The sequence below is a fragment of the Jaculus jaculus genome, chromosome 12, assembly GCF_020740685.1.
Source record: "Jaculus jaculus isolate mJacJac1 chromosome 12, mJacJac1.mat.Y.cur, whole genome shotgun sequence".
Classification (NCBI taxonomy): Eukaryota; Metazoa; Chordata; class Mammalia; order Rodentia; family Dipodidae; genus Jaculus; species Jaculus jaculus.
Window position 1 is genome coordinate 62470968 of NC_059113.1, and position 23313 is coordinate 62494280.

A 23313-nucleotide genomic window follows, 5' to 3' on the forward strand; every position below is an offset into this window, starting at 1 on the left:
TCTGTGCTTTTATTGCCTGAGCAATTGGGGTTGTATTCAGAAAGTCTTTGCCAAGACCAATATCTTGAAGGATTTCCCCTACTTTTTCCTCTACCAGTTTCAGAGTTTCAGGTCTGATGTTAAGGTCTTTAATCCATTTGGACTTAATCTTTTTTTTTTTTTTTTTTTTTTTTTTGGTTTTTCGAGATAGGGTCTCACTCTGGCTCAGGCTGACCTGGAATTCACTATGGAGTCTCAAGGTGGCCTCGAACTCATGACGATCCTCCTACCTCTGCCTTCCGTGCACTGGGATTAAAGGCGTGTGCCACCACGCCTGGCCATTTGGACTTAATTCTTGTGCATGGCAAGAGAGAAGAATCTATTTTCATCCTTCTGCAGATATTTATCCAGTTTTCAAAACACCATTTGCTGAAGAGGCTGTCTCTTCTCCAATGAGTATTTTTGGCATTTTTATCGAATATCAGGTGGCTATAGCTACCTGGACATTCATCTGGGTCCTCTATTCTGTTCCACTGATCTACATGTCTGTTTTTGTGCCAGTACCACGCTGTTTTTGTTACTATGGCTCTGTAGTATAGGTTAAAATCAGGTATGGTGATACCACCAGCCTTATTTTTGTTGCTCAGTATTATTTTAGATATTCGAGGTTTTTTGTGATTCCAAATGAATTTTTGAATTATTTTTTCTATTTCCATGAAGAATGCCTTTGGAATTTTGATAGGGATTGCATTAAATGTGTAGATTGCTTTTGGTAAAATTGCCATTTTCACAATTTGATTCTTCCAATCCAGGAACAGGGGATATTTCTCCACTTTCTAGTGTCTTCTGCAATTTCTCGCTTGAGTGTTTTAAAGTTCTCATTGTATAGATTCTTTACTTCCTTGGTTAGGTTTATTCCAAGGTACTTTATTTATTTATTTATTTATTTATTTATTTATTTATTTATTTATTTTATGTAACTGTGAATGGGAGCTATTCTCTGATTTCATCCTCTGTGTGTTTGTTGTTAGCATATATGACGGCTACTGATTTCTGTGTATTTATTTTGTATCCTGCTACATGGCTGTAGGTTTTGATCAGCTCTAACAGTTTGTTAGTAGAGTTTTTAGGGTCCTTTATGTATAGAATCATGTCATCTACAAATAATGATAACTTGATTTCTTCCTTTCCAATTTGTATACCTTTTATGTGTGTCTCTTGCCTTATTGCTATGGCTAAGACTTCCAAAACTATATTAAATAACAGTGGGGACAGTGGACACCCTTATCTTGTTCCTGATTTTAGTGGAAAAGCTTCCAGTTTTTCCCCATTTAGTAATATGTTGGCTGTAGGCTTGTCATAAATAGCTTTTATTATATTGAGATATGTTCCTTCATTTCCCAGTCTCTGTAGGACTTTTATCATGAAGGGATGTTAGATTTTGTCAAATGCTTTTTTGCGAGGACCCAGGTTTTGATTGCCCAGTACCCACATAAGCCAGATGCACAAGGTAGCACATGTGTCTGGAGTTCATATGCAGTGGCTAGAAGACCTAAATTGCCATTCTCATTCTCTCTCTCTCTCTCTCTCTCTCTCTCTCTCTCTCTCTCTCCCTCTCCCTCTCCCTCTCCCTCTCCCTCTCCCTCCCTCCCTCCCTCCCTTCCTCCCTCTTTCTCTCTCTCAAATAAAATAAATAAAAAGAACTCCAGCTGGACACAAATCTTGCCACGTTTTCCTATGAGTGAGCCAAACTGACTCCTTTGTCTGCTGGGCTTTTCTTTCATCTCCTCTAGGTTACATAGGTTAAATTCCAGCACCTTTACCTCACCCACTCTTTTATCAAATTTATGTGCCACATCAGAAACTAATACTGAAGATGCCACATGTCCTTTTCCCTTTGAAGCTCTATTTTTATTTTTATTTTTTTATTTACTTTTGGATTTTTGAGGTAGGGTCTCACTCTAGCCTAGGCTGACCTGAAATTCACTATGTAGTCTCACAGTTATCCTCCTACTTCTGCCTCTTGGGTACTGGGATTAAAGGTAAGCTCTTTTAAGTTTCCTTTGCACAGCTAGGCCAAATGATCCAATGGGTACAGTAGTGGCACATCTGTCATGGTGAAAACCAACTGCCCTCTAATTGGACTGGAGGCCCACTCCATGGGAGGGAATATACCCCTGATACTGAAAACCTATGACAGGGCTAGTCATGAGCCCTAGGTGTGTAATGTCTGCTGCTGTCTAGCTAAATATATATACTATGCTCATCAAACTGCCCAATAAGCACTTCTGTTAATGTTCATACCCATATATTAATGCTACTCTTACTTTTGGTAGAGAACCTTCTCTTCAGATGGCATTGACCTTGGGATGACTCAGAAGGCCTCATGGTGCTGAGAAGAAATGACAGAGGAGTGCTCAGAACTGCAATATCTCTATTACCTTCCACAGGTCAGGGTCCATTGCGGACGAGGTGAAGGAAAGAATGTAAGAGCCAAAGGAAAGGAAGGGTGGGACTCCTTACAACGTGCTCCTCCAGACACAAAGTGGCCTGGGTATCTATATCCTCACTGTGCCTGACACTACTTATACAGGACCATCATAATAGGAGGGAAAGATCATGACACCAAAATAAGAGACTGATTGAGAGGGGGAGGGGATATGATGGAGAGTGGAGCTTCAAAGGGGAAAGTGGGGGGAGGGAGGGAATTGCCATGGGATATTGTTTATAATTATGGAAGTTGTCAATAAAAATATTTTTTAAAAAAGGCATGTAGGTGCATGCTTTTAATCCCAGCACCCGTGAGGCAGAGGTAGGAGGATCACTGTGAGTTCAAGGCCACCCTGAGAATACAGAGTGAATTACAGGTCAACCTGGGCAAGAGTAAGACCCTACCTTGAAAAACAAAAATAAATAAATAAATAAAAGAGAGACTGATTGAGATGGGAAGTGATATGATGGAGAGCGGAGTTGTGAAGGGAAAAATGAGGGGAGGGAGGGAATTATTATGGCTTATTGTCTATAATCATGGAAGTTGTCAAAAAAATTAAAAAGTCAAAAACATAAAATAAGTAGCTGGAACTTATTCAGGTGTGTACACACCTGTAATCTTACCATTGAGAAAGCCAAGGAAGGCTGATCACAGGAGAAAGGGTCAGCCTGGGATACACAATGAGAACCTGTCTTGAAAAAATATAAACAAAAACCAAACAAGGGCTGGGGCAATGGCTTAGTGGTTAAAGACATTTGCTTGCAATGTCTGCCATGTTGGGTTCAATTCCCCAGTACCCACATTGAGCAAGATTCACAAAATGGCACGTGTCTGGAGTTCATTTGCAGGAACAAGAGTGCCCATACTTTCTCTGTCTTATAAATGACTTTTTTTTTTTTCAAGGTAGGGTTTCACTCTAACCCGGGCTGACCTGGAATTCACTATGTAGTCTCAAGCTTGCCTCAAACTCACAGCAACCCTCCTACCTCTGCCTCCCCAGTGCTGGGATTAAAGGCATGTGCCACCACACCGAGCTCTATAAATGAGTATTAAAAATTTTTTTTTTTTTTTTTTTTTAGTGCTACATGCTGGGTACTGCTCTAAGATGTCCACATATTTATTAAACCTCACAACAGTTTTCCAAAGATAGGTACTTTTCTCAGTTATGAGCCTTTGCTCATTATTCATGTTTTCACAGCAAAGCATAGTTTAATGGCTACATATATTTTTTTAATTAAAATACCCTATTTTGTTCATTTTTATTGTTATAAGGTATCATTAGTACAGATAATGCCATAGTGAGCATTTTTATGGCATATTTTCCTCCTGTGAAATCTTTTGGGCAAGAATTATTCTCAAGTAAAGCTCTTTTTAACAGTACAGATGGGTGAACCCTGGTCTGTTCATGGTTTCCAGAACCTTCAGAAGACCCAGGCAAGGCTGAACTCTCCTCTGGGAGTCAGTTGGGACTTTGAGTGAATTCAGCCTGTGTCAAGGGCCATAGGCTTCCAAAACCTTTACTCTAGTTGGCCATCATCCACCCCTCATTCTTTCTATACTATCCCAGACATTCCCTCTTACCTTCCTTGCAACGAATCCAGCCCAGGCTTTCCTTACTGCTTCCCTAGATTACTGTGTTTTCCCCTTGACTGTTTGTAGTTTGCTCTTTTCTGTTATCTTACACAAGTTCTCAGACCTGTTTGTTACTGTAGTTTGTACTTCTTGTTTCCACAACATGGACCACCAAGAAACTATCCCAGCTTGGGCAGTGCACTGGATAAATGATCAGCTTGAGGTGCTCCAGCTAGTCCTTTGGGTTTCCTAGGCCCTACCTACCTACCCTAGTTAAAGCAGCGGTTCTCAACCCTGATTGTACAGTAACATTCCCTGGGACCTAAAAGCAAAATTTTTTTTTTAGGGGGAAGGGGCATTTCTAGGTAGGGTCTCGCTCTAGCCCAAGCTGACCTGGAATTCACTAGTAGTCTCAGGATGGCCTGGAACTCACAGTGACCTTACACCTGCTTCCTGAGTGCTGGGATTAAAGGTGTGGGCTACCAAGTCTGGCCTTAAAATTCCAGCTACACCAACTGTAATCAGCTAAGGTTGAGAAACAGCAAACTAAAGGACTCAAGTTTACCCTTTATACCATCTCTGTAGTGAGGAACAGGCCTAGGGTATTATATTAATAAACCAATGAAGATCAAGATCCTGAACTACTGAGAGGTGTTCAAGCTCAATGTCAGAGGACAATTTTTTTTTTCTTTTTTGGTTTTTCGAGGTAGGGTCTCATTCTAGCTCAGGTTAGCCATGAAGTCACAGCAATCCTCCTACCTCTGCCCGTGCTAGGCTGTACTGTACTTAGCAACAGTAGGTGATGCAGTGGAAAATTCTGAGAAAAGGTTGCACCTGGCTGGAGAGCAGGATGGTGCTTATTGCCAGTATGTATGTGGGTGGAAGCAGTGGGGTGAAGGGTCTGGTCCAATGGAGAAGTTAGGAACTGTTGGGCTCCTTCCCGCACAGGTAGTGCTGAAGGAAGAACCAAGCCTGCTGATTCCTCCCTAGAGGTTGAGGGGATGATGAGCGTCGGATGACCCAGCATCCTCTCCTGGCCACTGGAGAAAAACCATGCTGAGTCGGGAGTCCTTTCAAAGCAGGAACTCACTTTATTGTTACAGGCGGGTGTTTATATAATGTTGAGAACGAAGGCAGAGACTTTAGGGTGGGGTGAGATGTAAGGGCCAATAGCATACTGTGACCTTTGAGATGATTGGTTCTAAGTACGCATGAGTGGGGGACTCTAACTTCCTGTGCGGAAGTGGCAGGCCAGAGGCCATTTGGCCCCCTGCTGAGTTCTAAGTGCCCATGGGCAGGAATTCTAATTTCCTGTGTGGAAGTAGCAGGCAAAAGGCCATTTGGCCCCCTGCTGAGTTATAGCTGGGCAGAGGCAGTTAGGCTTAGGAAGTTCCACTAGGCCTCACATCCGGGCCTCTGAAGGCCCAACATCTCCCCCTTTTGTTTTTGTAAGAGCATTAGTCACCATGGCCCCTGTCTTAGGTTGTCCCCTTCTGGGGATCTTACCAGTCATTGGGTACCATGTGTTTAGCTCGTTGAGAACCCACTCCATGGACTGTCTTAGGTTGTTCCCCTCTGGGGAATCTTACCCATCATTGGTCACATGGAGGGCAGAGAAGGTGGCAGTGGGTCGTCTGAGGAACTTAATTCCTGAGTTGCCTGCCCGTGATAATGTATTTCGGCCTGATGAAGTTTTATTGTCTCTAGCCACTGGTGAATAAATTGTGTAATTTTGTTAAATACACAAGGCCCAACAGCAAGAAAAAGGAAAGGAGAAGGAGGGGAAGGGGTTCAGGTAGAGGGAGAAGGTAGGGTTAGAAGTCATGTAAGCCCGTCTGCAGCGAGTTGTCCTGGAGGTCCCGTTGCCTCCTCTCCAAGTCTTCCTGGAGCTTCTTAATCTTGTCCTGGATGATTCCCAATTTATTGGCGTAAAAGCGGCATTTTCCTGTAAAAACAAACATATACCTCCTTTTCAGCTGTTAGTAGGTCTAGTCCCCTCCTATTTTGTAGGACTACCTCAGCCAGGAATCTAGCTTCCAGGAATGATATCTACATCTGGGATTAAGGTGGCTGGGGCACAAAGGCCCATCCAATTTGTGGGCAGAGAGTCATAGGCCATCCCGCCTCTGAAACATAAACCATACCAGCAGGCGGGCAGCATTGAGCACTGGGCTCAGTTGTGTTAAAAGTACAGAAGGAGGGAGGAATGTATCTCACATCTATACTGGAATTATTAGGGGAAGGTGGGGCCCAAATGCCCAGAGGAAACATTGGGAAAAGCAGACGGGGATGGGGAAGGTGGCTGAGCAGTTTTTTAAGGTCGTAGGGACAACTGTACTGTAATTAGCCAGAGAGGCCCAGATCGGAGGCAAACCCAGCAACCTCCACAAGGGAGGGAGTTATTTAGTTTAGCAGGGTGAAGGACCATTTTAGAGACAGTCCTCAGGGGTGGGACACTCCCTAGAGAAGTGATTGTCAGTGTCCCCTTGTTGGGACAAATATTTTAGGTCTCTCGCTGGTACCCAAATGGGTCTTTTTTCATCTTGAGGGAAGACACATCCAAACCCTCTCCCTGCTGTGAGGAGTGGATCAGGCCCTCTCCAGGCCCCAGTCAATGGGTCCCTCCATCTTACCCAGATAGAACTGTAGCTAACGGATGAGGACCAATGTTTTTGAAAAGGGGATAATTGTTCATCTTCTTTAGAAAAGTTTAAAATGTTTAGGGTAAATAATGCCTTTTTTAGCTGGTCATATGGGGGTAAGGATTTCCCCTTTTGTTTTTGTAATTGAGTCTTGAGAGTTTGATTATATCTTTTAACTATAGCTTGGCCCTGGGGGTTGTATGGGATGCCTGTGGAATGTGAGATTTTGCAGGTCTGGAGAAAGTCTATAAAGGCCTTGTTTATGAAGCAGGGGCCATTATCTGTTTCAATTTGATCAGGCAGCCCAAGAGTGGCAAAACATTGAAGCATATGACTAATGGCATGTTTAGATTTTTCCCTGGCATGTGCTGATGTCCAGCAGGCGCAGGAGAAGGTATCGACTGAAAGATATATTTAAGTTTTCCAAATGGAGAATAGTGTGTGACATCAATTTGCCAAAGATGATTAGGGCAGAGCACTCAAGGATATTTTTTTGTATTTTGAAGGGGGGGTACATGGACAAAGGATGACAGGACTTACAAGTCCGGACAATTTTTTTAAGGTTCTTGACTGGTACCTGTGGAAACCTGTGATTGAGACCTCTCCAGTTGACATGGGTCAATAAGTGGAAGCGTGTAGCTTTGGTAATAGTATTACATTGAGGCATAGAAGCCATTTTATTAGCCAAATTGTTTCCTTGAGAGAGAAATCCCGGTAAGTTTTGATGACCCCTGAGATGTTGAAGAAAAATGGGATTGATTCTTGGTTTGAGTAGGGAACGAACTTGAATCATCAAAGGAGATATAGGGTTGGAGTACGGTCTAATATGGGCAACCAGATTGGGTAATAAATTAGCAACATAAAGGCTGTCAGAAAATAAGATAAATGGCTCTTGAATAGTGTCCAAAGCCAGAACGACAGCAAATAGATCTTTGAATTGTGCTGACCCCTCAACTTCATGGGAGACTGTTTTTATGGGGATAGGCTCTTTGTTTTGTTTTAAGGGAGGGTAAACGATTAGGGAAGCCCCCAGGCACCCTCCATTGTAAACATGGTAAGAAAGTCAGGGTCAGGTTGAGACAGGAAAAGCCTGGGGGGCTTCCATTCTAACCTGGAGAAAGAACTCATCCATTTGTGGGGGCCATAATGGCAATCAATTTTACCTAGAAACCCCTTGAGAGCCGTAGCAACTCTGTTATTATTTCTCTGAAGCCAGGTGAAATCAGTTATCTTAAAGGGAGTGACAATAAGGTGAGGTTCTATGCCAAACAACCGGACAGAGGTGTCTCTGCCCTTGATAATGCAATCAGCAACCTGGTTGGTTATAGAATAAACTCTGGGGATTCCACAGATTGAGAGGTTGATTCATTGGATGGGTTCACTTTCCTGGGCCAACAGTGCGGTGCATAATGTTTCCCCAGAGAAAATGTAGAGGGAGATGGGCAAATTAGGATTGAACCTCTTTAAGGTTGCAGTATTTATAGCCTGTTGTACCTTATAAAAAATTTGCTGATGACAAGGGGACAAAATTACCTGAGAGGAGAAGTTAAGATCCTTTAGGAGGTCAAACAAAGGGGAAAGCTTTTCAGTAGTTATGGGAATCCAAGGCCTCATCCAGTTAATTTCTCCCAAGAGCTTCTGGAGTTGAGGCAAGGTGTAAGAATCCTGAATATAAAGTTGTGGTTTAACAGGTGAAACTATCTAGGGTAAGGATCAAACCCAAGATTTTAAAGGGAGGCACGGTTTGAACTTTCTCAAGAGCTACTTTAAAGCAGTGAGTATGAAGGATAGTTAGACATTGGTGGGTAAAGTCTTGGAGTGTGGAGGAATCTAGGCACCCAAGAATAATATCATCCATGTAGATATAAAGCAGGGTATTGAGGAGATTGATAGGAGAAGAGAAAATGGATGACAGGTAATATTGACAAATGGGTGGGCTATTAGCCATGCCCTGAGGTAACACAGTCCATTCAAATCTCCTATCTGTGCCATGAAAATTAATAGCGGGTACACAGAATGCAAATTTTTCCATGTCTCCTTGATGGAGAGGGATAGAGAAAAAGCAATCTTTAATGTCAATGATAGTAATATGGTATATATATTGGGAATAGCTGGGATCTATGGGAGTCCCCTCTGGGGGATTCCGAAGGGGATCATGTGTTCATTAATCTTTCTTAAATCATGTAAAAATCTCCAGGACCCATTAGGCTTTTTTATGACAAAGACAGGAGAGTTCCAGGGACTAGTGGAGGGACGGATATGTCTGGCCTCCAACTGTTGATCAATAAGTATGTGGAGTTGGTATAACTTAGAAGAAGGGAGGGCAGCAGCCATGGCCCTAGCCTGATGGGAGATAGTGCCAACATCCTTGGTGGCTACAATCCATCTACTCATGGAGTTGTCCTTGAGACCCGCATAGGCGAGGCGGTGTCGGCCGTCATCCCTTCCCAGACCAACATTTTAGTAAATTGATCTCGTAATGCCCCTGGGGGAAATTTTCTTTGGAGACTTTTTTCCACCCTATCCATAAATGTGGCCAAGTCCTCGGATGGTTTTTGAGTAATACTCTTAAGGGGGGTTTCAGAGGGTCCCTCATCAAGCTTTTTCCATGCTGCCAAGCCCAGTGCCCTGACCTGGTCCCTATATGGGTCAGGTATAGCCGCCTGTTGAGTACCTGTAGCATATTGATCAGAGATACCAGAGAGCATCCCAAAAGTTACTGGCTCAGGGGGCTGTTGGTTTTGGTTTTGTTCTGCCTGTGCATGGCACTCATCTCTAAAATAGGCACACCACTTAAGGTATAGGGGACCTGACAAGACAGCCCTGACTAGATTTTTCCAATTTTGGGTTGTACAAGGTTGATGGGCAAGTCCATGTAATAGGGTCTCAGCCCAAGGAGAGTTGGGTCCATCCTCTGAGACTGCCTTTTTAAGCTCCTTAGGGTCCTGAGCTTCCCATGGACACCAAGCAACAGGGCAATTGCCCCCAGGATTTAGATTAACGGGAAATAAAAAAGTAGCTTTATTTTCTGGCAGCTTGGCAGCTGAATATGAAGAAGGGGCCAAGGGGGTCCAGAAAGGGTTAGTCGATGGAGGAGGTCCCCCAGAAGGCCAGGGAGCACTCTCAAAGAGATTGAGTGAGTAGTATAAAGATGTATTGTCTTTCGGGGTTTTTATAGCTGTAGCTCCAGGAGGAGTATCCAGATCAGGCTGTATATAATCTTTTCCTTCTGTCTTTTGTTTATGTTTGGTTAGTCTTGGAGGGAAGCAGCCCTTGAGGTCCGAGATTGTAGGGAGGACCTCAGGCGAGTATTTGACCCTTCTCCACATGTGCCCGACAAACAAGGGTCTCTACCCTATCCCATGTGTCCCAATCAAAGAGATTTTTCTGGCAGCCATGGAGCCATCTTGAAAAGGCAATCCCAGGTCTGTGGAGCCTGATTATCAGTCAAATTAAGTCCTCTACTCTTTAGGAGTGCCCTGAGAGATTCTAAGGCAGGATTGGATTTAGAGGAAGACTGTCCCATATTATAAAGTTGAGAGAGAGAGATGTCCATAAAACTAGGGCAACAGCAACCCACATACACACGAGTATAACACAACCGCAAGGATCCAAAAGATAGGTAAACATGTTGTACAAAAGCCGCAGATGCAGCTTGTCTGTAAAATGAAAGTGAAAGGAAAGAGAAAGAGAATGAAGAGATGTCGACAAGTAACTACAGGTTGTAGAAGCAAAGTTTAGTGCAGTAAATATGAAGACTACCTCATAACTTATGAGGGTACACTCACCCGCACACACCAGTTACCTCCTCAACGACTGCCTCTCACGGGGTGCACTAGTCTGTCAGGGGTCCCACAGCCCCACGTTGGGCACCAGATGTTGGGCTCCTTCCTGCACAGGTACTGCTGAGGGAAGAACCAGGCCTGCCTGTTCCTCCCTAAGGGTTAAGGGGATGATGAGCTTAGGACCACCCAGAAACCTCTCCTGGCCACCAGAGGAAAACCACACTGACTGAGTCAGGAGTCCTTCCAAAGCAGGAACTCACTTTATTGTTACAGGCGGGTGTTTATATAATGTTGAGAATGAAGGCGGAGACTTTAGGGTGGGTGAGATGTAAGGGCCAATAGCATACTGCAACCTTTGAGATGATTGGTTTTAAGCACACAGGAGCTTAGACTTAGGGACTCTAACTTCCTGTGCGGAAGTGGCAGGCTAGAAGCCATTTGGCCCCCTGCTGAGTTCTAAGTGCCCATGGGCAGGAATTCTAATGTGGAAGGAGCAGGCCAGAGGCCATTTGGCCCCCCTGCTGAGTCATAGCTGGGCGGAGGCAGTTAGGCTCAGGAAGTTCCACTAGGCCTCAAGTCCGGGCCTCTCAAGGCCCAACAAGGAACCTTGTGGAAGGTCTGGATTCCAAGACCAGTTGGGGTGTGCTAGATACAGGCAGCTGTGTTGCTTGAGGTTACAGCAGGGAAAGTGGCTATCTTGGAATATGAAGAGAGGCCTTAGGATGCCACACCTATCTCAACTGGCCCCACGTGCGCCAGTAGCGTTTTTTCAGATGGTTCTTCTTTTATTACTATCTTCACTTTTGGTCCTTGAAAACACACGTTTTTAAAATTCCCTTTCACGTTATTTTCTAAGATCTGATCACATGGGCTTTTGGGCTCCAAGTGGTGTACTTTTATTTTCCCTACTTTTATCTCCCCTTACCTCTCAGCCTTCCCCTTTCCCAACTCCTTTGTAAAATCTAAATGCAATATGGTATGGTATTTAAAAAAAAAAATTCTCTTAAATCTGGAACTGCCAATTCTTCGGTGAGTTTACAGATAATGGGCTTGGGGTTACAGAAAGCACCCCAGAACCCTAATTCCCCCATTCCAGGAAGGCTGAAAATGGTCGAGACGCTTGTCCTGCTCCTTCCACTCCAAATGTTTGCGAAACCTTCTAGGGACCGGCAAAGGCATGTGTTCCGGAACACCTTCTCTGGGGCCCAGAGCCCCAAGTCCGCTGGGTGGCCGCTGGGGTGCAGCCCACCTGGGGAGCCACTCCTAGCGAAGGGCCCGCGGTTCCCGCCCGCTGCGGAAGGAGACGCCAACAGCGCCCTCAGCCACCACCCAGGGCTGGTGGCAACTGCGGTCCCTCAGGGGGCCGGAGCGCGGACGGGCGCGGGCCGGTGCCGGAGGCCACCCCACGGCAGACCTCACAGCTCCGGGTCAGCCTCGCCGCGGGCACCGCCGCTCCGGGACCACCCCGCTTGCGGGTCTCCGCTGCCCACGAAGAGGTGGCAGCGAGCGCGCGCCGCCCTCGCCGGAAAGGAGGGCGTGGCAAGGCTCAGCCACGTCGGCCGGCGTCTGCCACGTAGCTGCGGCCGTCACGTCACACGCAAGCGTGCCGCCGCCGCCGCCCGGAGCGCGCTCCACCCCTGGCGCTCGCGTCTCCCGGGAACGGAGAGAACTCAGTGTCGGGTCAAGGCCAGGGTCCCCCCCCTCCCCAGGGGCCTGGGGAGCAAGGGGAAACGGCGTGGAAGACCCCCGCCGAGGGAGGAACGCTGTGATTAGGAAGAGAAAAGTGAGGTCCTGGGCTCTGACACAGAAGTCAGTATGGGAAAACTAAGCATAGGATTAGAGAGACGCCTCAGCAGTTACAGGTACTTGCTTGCTAAGCCTGCTAGGCCAGGTTTGATTCCCCAGTACCCACGTAAAGCCAGATGCAGTAAGTGGAGCATGCGTCTTGAGTTTGCAAGAGACCCTGGCATACCCATAGGCCTTACTTCCTGCTCAGTAAATTAAAAAAATTTTTATAGTAATCAGGATAACATTTTTAAAAAAATTTTTTGTTCATTTTTTATTTATTTATTTGAGAGTGACAAAGAGAAAGACAGATAGAGGGAGAGAGAGAGAATGGGCGAGCCAGGGCTTCCAGCCTCTGCAAACGAACTCCAGACGCGTGCGCCCCCTTGTGCATCTGGCTAACGTGGGACCTGGGGAACCGAGCCTCGAACCGGGGTCCTTAGGCTTCACAGGCAAGCGCTTAACCGCTAAGCCATCTCTCCAGCCCCAGGATAACATTTTAATCCGATCATTCAGAATCAGAGTTAATGCAAGAAATCTAAATGAACAAAATTCCCATATTTTTCCTACATTTAAATAGGGACATATTTCTTCTTCCTTTTCCTCTTTTAAAATTATTTTTTAGAATCTATCTTATTTGGGCAACCAAGATAATTGGCCTGTGTTGTTTTGTGGGTCTGCTGACCAACAGCTCACTGGGAGGTATCCTATAATAACCTATGGCTTCTGAGGGTAGCATTATCCACCAGTGGAGGGTATTTCTGCTCCAACTTAATTTTTTTTTTTTTTTTTTGCTTGTGTTGTGTGTGTATGTGTTTGATGTATGCACGGTTATGTGCCAATGCAGCACCCCAGTGCACTCACTTGCACCTGGGTGCACTAACCTATGGTGGTCTGAGCTGAATGGGAGCTGAGTGTCCTGCTCCATGACTCGTCCACAAGTTCTTATTTGAGCCAGAGTTCTCACTGACCCTGGAGCTTGCCATTCCTCCTACCACCCCAGCTCCAGTGATTCTAGGGTATCTGCTCCCTACAGGACTGGGGTTACAGACCCATGGTAGTCATGCCCCACTGTTTATATGGATCCTAGGGATCACTCCTCAAGCCCTCATGCTTACACAGAAAGTACACTTTACGCCAAGCCATTTTGCAAGCCTTTATTTTTATTTATTTATTTTTATTTTTTTTAATTATTTATTTATTTATTTGAGAGCGACAGACATAGAGAGAAAGATAGATAGAGGGAGAGAGAGAATGGGCGCGCCAGGGCTTCCAGCCTCTGCAAACGAACTCCACCCCCTTGTGCATCTGGCTAACGTGGGACCTGGAGAACCGAGCCTCTAACCGGGGTCCTTAGGCTTCACAGGCAAGCACTTAACCGCTAAGCCATCTCTCCAGCCCTTTATTTTTATTTTTAAATAGCAAACAAGGAAGTATGTTTCCATATGGCTTATTTTTACCCTTGGGGCAGGGTCGTATTCTAGCCCAGGCTGGCCTTGAACTCTCAGTCTCCCTACTGCTGGAGTTAAAGGCATGAGACATCACACTGTAGTAGAAATCCCCTGGAAAGATCACTCCAAGGCCAGTATGAGTGATAGTAGAGGAGTTTATTACCTTGGGGCCAAAAAGCTTGAGGCCACTCTCCAAAGAAGCTTTGGCCGGGAGCGGAGATTTTCTTTCCATTTCATAGCCAAGGAGAAGGGTAAGTGAACAACAAGCTGTGACAATTTGCTCTCGGTCATTTTTGTAGTCAGGCCACCCTAACAATGATCTCCATTTTATTTTGTTTTAGTCTAAACTGTCTTTCCTTTCCTTTTTTTTTTTTTTTTTTCTTTTTTTTGTTTGTTTTTCGAGGTAGGGTCTCACTCTAGCTCAGGCTGACCTGGAATTCACTATGTAGTCTCAGGGACGCCTCAAACTCTCTGTGATCCTCTACCTCTGCCTTCCAAGTGCTGGGAATGTGCATGTGCCACCAAGCCCAGCTCTGTTTTTCCTTCCTATCGTCCCTTTGTGCCCTTTCTGGACAGTTCCTTCTTTGGAATTTTTCCATCTGCTGACAAAGATAAGTTTTAGCTCCTCAGCAATTACCTCTTACAGTAACTCAGTAAATCAGTTCAACTTTTAGCTTCTTTTCTACCACACCACCTAGTTCCATATGACTTTTTCTTGTTTTAAAAATTTTGTTGTTGTCGTTCATTTTTATTTATTTATTTGATGCGTATGCTCCCTTGTGCATCTGGCTAACATGGGTACTGGAGAATCGAGCCTCAAATTGTGGTCCTTAGGCTTCACAGGCAAGCGCTTAACCGCAAAGCCATCTCTCCAGACCGCCGTATGACTTTTTCATAGATCTTTAATTTTGGTTAACTTTCTCTCTCCATACCCCCCTCACCTCGATCCCCCACCTCTACTCCCACTTAAACCTTTCTAACCCCCAGTATTCTGTCCCTCCACTTTCATTTCACATATTCTACTATCCCCTTTCCCTTTTTCCCTCCTCTTTAAAAAATATTTTTATTTACTTTTAGAGTGAAAATGAGAGAGAGTCTGGGTTCACTAGAGCCTCCTGCCACTATAAATGAACACCAGATACATGCACCCTTTGTGCATGGCTTTACAAGCAAGTGCCTTTAACCACTGGGCCATCCCCCAGCCCTAGACTGACTTTTAATTTTTAAGGCTTTTACTAAGGTTATTTATTTTTATTTGAGAGAGAGAAGCAGATACAGAGAGAGAGAATGGGCATGCCAGGGCCTTCAGCCACTGAAAATGAACTCCAGATGCATGTACCACCATGAACATCTGGCCTACATGGGTCCTGGAGGACTGAATCTGGGTCCTTTGGCTTTGCAGTCAGGTACCTTAACTGCTAAACCTTCACTCCAACCCTGCTAGACTGACTTTAAAAAAAATTACCCAGTGTGGTGGTGCACACCTTTAGTTCCAGCCCTCTGGAGGCTGAAGTAAGAGGATGGATGTAAGTTTGAAGCCAACCTGGATCTACCAGAATGAGTTCCAAGTCAGCCGGGCTAGAGTGAGACCTTGCTTTGGACAAAACAAAAATTTAAAAATTCTTGCTGGGTGTACCAGTGCACGCCTTTAATCCCAGCACTTGGGAGGAAGAGGTAGGAGGAACTCCGAGTTCATGGTCCCCCTAAAACTACCTAGTTAATTCCAGGTCAGCCTGTGCCAGAGTGAGACCCTATTTCAAAAAGCAAAACAACAACAAAAAAACTCTTTTGAAACAGAAAACTCCAAAAATGTTGAAAGTCCAGTGCAACAACTTTTCTCTCGACTATTTGAGAATAAATTTAAGTCTGAATACATTATCTCTGAACACTATTATGTATTTCCTACATACAAGACCATTCTCTCACTTAACTACAATACAACTGTTGAAATCAGAAAGTTAACTGCCGTCAAGACCTCAGACCCTACTCAAGCTTTGCCAGTTAATCCAAACATAGTCTTTATAGGAAAAAGATCCAATTCAGAAGTGTACATTGTATTTAATTGTCATGTCTCTTTTGTCTTCATTCTAGACCAATACATCAGCTTTGTCCTGATTTTCATTACCTTAAATTGAAACTTCTGTTACTGGGATGGTACTGCTCCAATGCTTTCCAGAGCTACAGAGTATATAAAAATAGGCACATACGTGCCTATATTTATATACATTTACTGAAAATCCTATCTTTAGTTCTAGTCCAGTACAAGGTCCACCAAGTTTTCTCCTTTTTCTTATGTTTCCCTTCTCTCTCAGGAAAAACTAGCTCTCATTATTCTTGATGATATACTTATTCGTGAGATCAGTGGCCAGTAACACAGTATCTTATTGCTATTGCCATTTCATTTTCTTCTTTGGTTGATGTTCTCCTATCCCTGTGCCAGCCCTGTGCTTCTCATGCGGATGAACATCCTCTTCATCCTGCTGGGCTTTGACACTGCTCTGGCCTGTGAGGTCACAGTGACCGCAGCAGATACCTACATTGCTGTCTTTCCCTAGATGCTGGCAGGGGAGGTGAAACAAGTAGGGGAGGAGACTGGGAAGAGCAGGTTCCCTTTAAAGATTTTTCTTCCTAACTTGCTATTCATAGTTTATATTCATATTCATTGGTTAATAACTAGATTCACCTTCATTCACTTGTTCATAACACATTTTTCTTTTTAAATGGGAATGAGGTTTTTCCTGAGAATTGAGTGCATGAGCTTGGGGTCATGTACTTGGAGAATTCTCATTTTTGAACATCCAGAGAAGAGGTCTTCTTTTTCTTTTGATTATTTACTTATTTGCACAGTATTGGAGGGGTGGCAAGCCAGGGTCTCATTCTACTGCCAACAAATTCCTCATCCAGCTGTATGTGGGTGGCAGGGAATTGAACCTGGGCCAGTAGATGTTGCACACAAGTGCGTTTAGATCCCCAATCTCTTGCTTTTGGCTTTTTGCTGTTGTTGTTTGTTTTCGAGGTAGGGTCTCACTCTAGCTCACGCTGACCTGGAATTCACTATGTAGTCTCAGGGTGGCCTTGAACTCTCCATGATCCTCCTACCTCTGCCTCCCAAGTGCTGAGATTAAAGGCATGCACCACCACGCCTGGCTTTTTTCCCCCTTTTTAAAATATTTTATTAGCTATAGACATACTTAGTATGTAAACAGCCCATGTTGGTACCATCCTTTCCCTCATCCCTGCCCCTTTTCTGGAGGGACCCTCCACGTTGTTGATGCAGATCATCCCCATGTGAATTGTGGGTCATGTATTGTGGGGCAGCAGTCAGTTATGGGGAAGAGGCAATGTCTCTGTGCCTAATGTCCCAACTTGTGGCTCTAACAATCTTTCTGCCCCCTCTTCTGCAAAATTCCCTGAGCTATGTTGGGTGCGTTTTAAGTCTACCTCAGTGATGGGCTCATAGGAGCCTGTGGATCTCTGGTTTCGTAGGAATTGAGTGTCCTCAGTGTCTATCTCCTTCACCCTTGTGCTGATATCAGGTTCATAGAGATAGCAGCACTCTTGCTCATTTCCCCAATTCCTCTGTGGTTTCATCTGGGGCCATGGTGAAGTGCACTAGTTCATTTCTCTCCTTAGGTCCCCCTCCTATCTGGTATTACCCCGGAAGCTGAAGGTGGTTAGGTAAACACCATCTTCCCCTCTTGTTTTTGGTTTTTGTTTTGCTTGTCTGTGCCTATATGTGTGTTTGTATGTATGGGTGTACATATACATGTGTGCACCCATGCATGTGGAAGACAGAGTCAATGTTGGATCTATTCCTCAATCATTCTTGCACCTTAATTTTTTAGTTATTGGTTAACTGAATTCATATTCATATTTGCAGAGAGCAAGCAGGCAAGTATGGGTGCACCAGGGCCTCAAGCTGCTGCAGAAAAACTCCACCTATGTGTGCTACTTTGTGCATCTGGCTTGACATGGGTACTGGGGAATCAAACCTGGTTCATTAGGTTTTGCAGGCAAGTGCCTCAACCACTGAGCCATCTCTCCAGCCTCCCCCTAACACCTTTTTGTGGAGGGGGAGTCCAAGTTAGGGTCTCACTCTAGCCCAGGCTGACCTGGAATTCACTACGTAGTCTCAGGGTGGCCTTGAACTCATGGCGATCCTTCTACCTCTGCCTCCCAAGTGCTGAGATTAAAGGCTTGTATCAACAGGCCTGGCTCTACCTTTTTTAAAAAATAGGGTTTATCACTGAACCTGGGACTCATCAACTTAGCTAGACTAGCTAGCTAGCAAGTCCTAGAGATCCTCCTGTCTCTACCTCTCCAGCTCTGGGATTACAGGTGTGCACCACACCCAGCATTTACATGGGTTCTAGGGATCTGAACTCAGGTCCTCATGCTTGCACAGCAAGTACTTTACCTATTGAGCCATCTCCCCAGGCCCAAAGGAGCATCTTAATCTATTTCTGGAGTTCATGGAAGGTTGGCAAGCCTTAGAGAGACCACACATGGAAAACAGGACTCTAGTCTGTCTCCCCTCACTTAGGGATCCCCTAAATGTCACAGAGAGTTTGTGATCAGCTCAGAGAGCTGACATTCATGGAAATAGGTTATGTGGGTGGAATCTATGGTATCCAGGAAAGGGGCCTGGACTTATCTGAGGACAGGTTTTCTGAGCTAAAGGATACTGGAATCCTAACTCTGGCTTCTTATAATTAATACTACAGGAAAACACTCTGAGCCCCTGGGAGAGCTCAGGGATGCTGGGTGCCCAGGGTGGTGGTCACTCTCCTTCACCTTAACCATGAGGATGAGAATTTCCATCCGAGGTGAAGGAGAGTGACCACCATCCCAGGCACTCAGCATCCCTGAGCTCTCACACAGGGGCTCCATTTGAGGATGTCCCTTCAACTCTGAGCAGCTGTAGCACAGGGCTGGGACTGAGGGAGGTAAGAAGTAACATGTCCATGACCACAAGCTATGTAGGGAAGCAGTATGAAAGGAGACTCAGGGCATTTCCCAGGATCTAGAACCATAAACCTTGAGGTCCAGCCCTAAGCCAGAACCTACATCAGACATTCTTAGAGATCTTCATAGGCAGCAGGCAGGCAGGAGCTAGGAGTGTCCTACTAGACCACTGCGTTTATCAAGTTACTGGACTCATTGCCAAGGACTTTCTCTTCCCTACTGTATTAGTCAGGACCCTCTGGAGGAACAGAATCAATTGAATGAATATATTACAAAGGGGATTTATTACACTGGCTTATACAATACAGGGCGGCAGTTCAACAGTGGTTACCTACTGGAGAGGCTGAGAATCCAATAGCTATTTAGTCCATGAAGCTGGATGCCCCAGCAGTCCTGATCTGGTGCTAAAGGCTTGGAGGATTCCTGGAGAACCACTGGTCTTTGGTCCATTTTGGAATGTCAAAGAAGCCGAGTTCTGATGGCAGCAACAGGGTAGATGAACTTGCCAGCAAGGAGCAAGGGCAGCCAGGAAAAAGCACTGCATTTTCCTCTTCACATACAGACTGCTGCTGAAAGGGCAGCCCACTCTGAGGAGCTGAGGGCCTCGCCACTCAGCTACTCCTCCCTGGTAATGCCCAAGAGGTGTATCTCTTACTTGATTCTTGATCCAAGCAAACTGACAACAGAGATTAACTGTCAAACCAACTGGGGACAGGAAACCTTGAAACTCTTCCTTTGCTGGGCTTGGATCTCGCCACTCACTGCCAACCATCCTATTTCCAATTGTTCCCCTGGTCTCTGCTCTTGTCCATGGGTTCACCTATCCCCACATCTACTGAAACCTTCAACCCTGAAGGCGAGCTAGGGTAGGAGGTGGGCAGGTCTGCCTTGAGTAGTTCACCATCCTCATTCACTCCTTGAAATGTCTCCTTCACCTTTGGGGAATGGATGGAGATCTCCGGAAAGAACACTGCAAATCACTAGACTGCAACCTGGCCTTTCTCAGTACTATGTCTGCCCCATGGTGGGACTTAGCAGGAACCATACAAGGCATAAGCTTTGTCCTTCCAGAGCATGCTTGGAGAATGTCCTGGGAAGAGACTGACTATGCCAAGTATTCCTCCAAGTCTTGCCAAATCAAGTGAGCTTACAGGTGGTTGGGACTCCAGTTAACAAACACTGCCACACCAATCACACAGCACAGACATCTTCATGACCCACGAGGATCAGATGGGAGGATATGGATTCTGGCATCCTGGTGGCACTTCATTCAATCTCACGTCCAGAATTAGACAGGAGTCAGGCCATCCCAGGGGAGACTTGTCACCCACTCCGCCTATCCCTGGTCCACCTAAGTCCTTAGCATTTACAAAGTGCTTCCATACTTGCTTCATTCCCACAACTTAGTGGTGAATGTCAGGGATCAATACTCTGACCTCTAACCAAGGCATATAGGAATCGGCCTATATGCCCTTAATCCCAGCACTCAAGAGGCAGAGGTAGGAGGATTTTTGAGTTTGAGGTCAGCCTGGAACTAGAGAGTTCACTCCAGGGCTACAATAAGACCCTACCTCAAAAATAAAAAAGATCCCCCAGTGTGGGCCTAGGACGATTTCTCAGTGGTTAAAGGAACTTGCTTGAAAAGCCTGTCCACTAAGGTTCAATTCCCAAGCCACCATGTAAGTCAGACACAAAAAGTGGCACAAGTGTCTGGTGTTCATTTGCAGACACAAGCGGCCCTAGAGTGCTCCCTCCAACACATGCATATGTGGAAATATTTTTTTTAAATGATGCCCAGTCCTGATGACTCAAAAGTCACCATAGTACTGGGAAAAAATGACAGTGAAGTGTTCAGCACTGAGACATGTCTATCACACCTTCCAAGACTCAGGGTCCATTGTGGAAGAGCTGGCGGAAAGAATGTAAGAGCCAAAGGAAGGGTAGGACTGCTTACAATGCAATCTTCCAGACACAAAATGGCCTGGATGTCCATGACCTCACAGTGTCTGGCACTATCAACACAAGATCCTCATAATAGGAGGAAAAGAGGATAACATCAAAATAAAGAGAGAGACTAATTGAGAGGGGGCAGAGATATGATGGAGGATTTGTAAGAGGGAAAGTGGGAGTGTGGAGGGAATTATAGTTTGTTGCTTATAATTATGGACTCTGTCAATAAAAAAGTTTTTTTTTTTTAATTCTCCAGTCATATAAAATGCCTTGTGTGATGCCAGACTCGGTGGTGCACGCCTTTAATCCTAGCACTCAGGAGGCAGAAGTAGGAGGATCACTGTGAGCTCGAGGCCACCCTGAGACTAAAGCCAGGTCAGCCTAGGCTAGAATGAGACCCTAGCCTCGCAAAACAAAAAACAAAACAAAGCAAAAGCCTTATGTGGTAATGTTGTACCAGTAATCTCAGTGCTGGAGAGGCAGAGGGAGTTCCTAGGGTGTGTTAGCTGAGTTCTAGTTTCAGAGAAACTCTATCAAAAAACAAAGTGGAAAGTGAGTGAAGAAGACCCCCCCCCCCATGTCGACTTCTGGTCTCCACACACGTGTGCCCATGTGAACACACACACATATACATGAAAAACAAAGCTCAGCTCTTGCCACAGAAAGGCCCCACTTCCAAGGCTATGTCTCTACCAGCAACTTTTATAAACATGTGGGTTCTCCACTTTGTGTTTGGCTGTGTCTGTGGTCACTCCATGTGGGGATGGAGTCTCTGATTTGGTGGGTAGAGGTTCTTGAGACATGTTGATGGCATAAAGATGTCAGGTGTTGTGGAGGGAGTTTTGTCCTTCCATGCTTGTTATTGATAGCTCCTCAATGATTAATTCAGTAGCAGTGGTTTCCTACTCAGTTGTCAATTTTTCACCAAAATGTTACAATTTGTAATAAAATGCAGGGGAAAAAAAGAGAAAGAACCCTTTCTTTCATCACTTACCCCTGTGTGGGGGCATTTGTTCCAGCTCGAGGAGTAATCACTGTTCATTAGATGTCACCTGGGTGAAGCCATCTAGATCTTTGCCAGAGGACACCCTTTCTCCAGTGCCAGCATCATTCTGTGTTGTTCCTGGTCCTGAATGCACTGCCTTCATAGGACAGGCTATCTATGGCCAGGACTGTTGGTAACCTTAGAGAGAAGCTGTTGCATGAGCTGTCGTGATGCTTTTTGTCTGTCACCTGACAGGGTTCTAGACTTGAGGAAGAGAGGAACTGAGGCATAAAGAGTATTCCTCTGGCACTTTGTGCATGTAGATGTACCCATGGGATCTTGACCACAGGCTGGTGAGGTAGCCCTCATCATGTTTTATTTATTTATTTACAGGGAGAGAATAAGTGTGCCAAGGCCTCTTGCTGATCACTGCAAATGCACTCCAGATGCATGTGGCACTTTGTGCATCGGGCTTTACATGGGCACTGGGGACTTGAACTCAGGATAGCAGGCTTTTGTTTGTAAGTGGTTTTAACCACTGAGCCATCTTCCCAGCCCCTATTATCAGTTTTACAGATGAAGAAACAGACCCAAAAGGGCATATAGTTAGGAAGAGACAAACCTGGACACTGTTAGAAGCTGAGGGTGGCTAAATTCATGTTCTTTCCTTTTAGTATTAACTCTATGTGAACACAGTCCTAAACGCAGCATGCCTTTAAAAGGCAACAAAACTGGAGACCACCAAGTGCCAGGGTTAAGGATAAAAGGACCGTCACAGGAATGGGTTATCAGGTTTTTGAAACAGACAACACCTCAAAAGAGTTAGACCATGCCTCTCAGGACACAGACAGCTATGGGGAAGTGTTGGACATAGGCAGGGCCCTGGGTTAAAGCAAACCTAAGCTGTCTGACACGAAGGCCCCAGGCTATGAAGAGGTCGCAGTAGCCTGAACCACTGGTCATATCTCGGGTACCAGACTGGCAGGGGAGCTCCTTCCCCCATTCTCAGGGGTTCCAGCTGGGATCTTCAACCCATTCTTGGGGGTCTCAGTGAGCCTGGACCCCCCCAGACAAAAATCTCAGACCCAGAGATCAGCAGGAAGTAAGGCCACTGTCTCTCCAGGGATACCTGGACATTCAGATAAGACTTAGGCTTTGCCCATAACCCTGTGGCCTTTGGCCAGTTGCCTAGGAAACTCCTTATATGGTATCAGCCAGCACCTTTGCAAAGCCCATTCCCCTGTACCCTATACCTTCCCTCTGCCATTGCCTACATGCTGGAATGAATGTCCCCATATGCTAATTAGGCATCAGCAAGCAACCTTGTACATCCAATCCCATTAGGACCCTCAACTGCTTATAAACCCATTTCCCTGACAATAAACTGAAAACTGTTCATAGGAACTGTCTCCTGAAAGTCATTACTTTTGCACGCTCACCACCACAGTTGCCTGGACGCCTTCAGTGGAACCGTGGCTGGACTCCAGAGGACACAGGAACCCACAGGGAAGAGCCTCATTTTTTGGACTCTGCTCTGAATACATATTATGTAGTGCTTTGGGAAACCCCCTTAACTCCCATAAGTACTAGATTTTACTGGAAATACATTTATGTGGCCAACCCTCCATGCCAGAAAAATAGGCCCCAATGTCTGGGCACAAGTAAATTGGTCACTTTTTCCTCTACTGATAGAAAGATTAAACCAAAA

The 23313-nt window shown here is 45.3% G+C and overlaps 1 protein-coding gene across 1 annotated transcript in view; it reads right to left on the reverse strand.

Annotated features, from left to right (window-relative positions):
- The window catches only part of Znf668 (zinc finger protein 668), a 704021-nt gene that overhangs the window by 558811 nt on the left and 121897 nt on the right, over positions 1 to 23313 (reverse strand). The gene's annotated exons all lie outside the window — the stretch shown is intronic.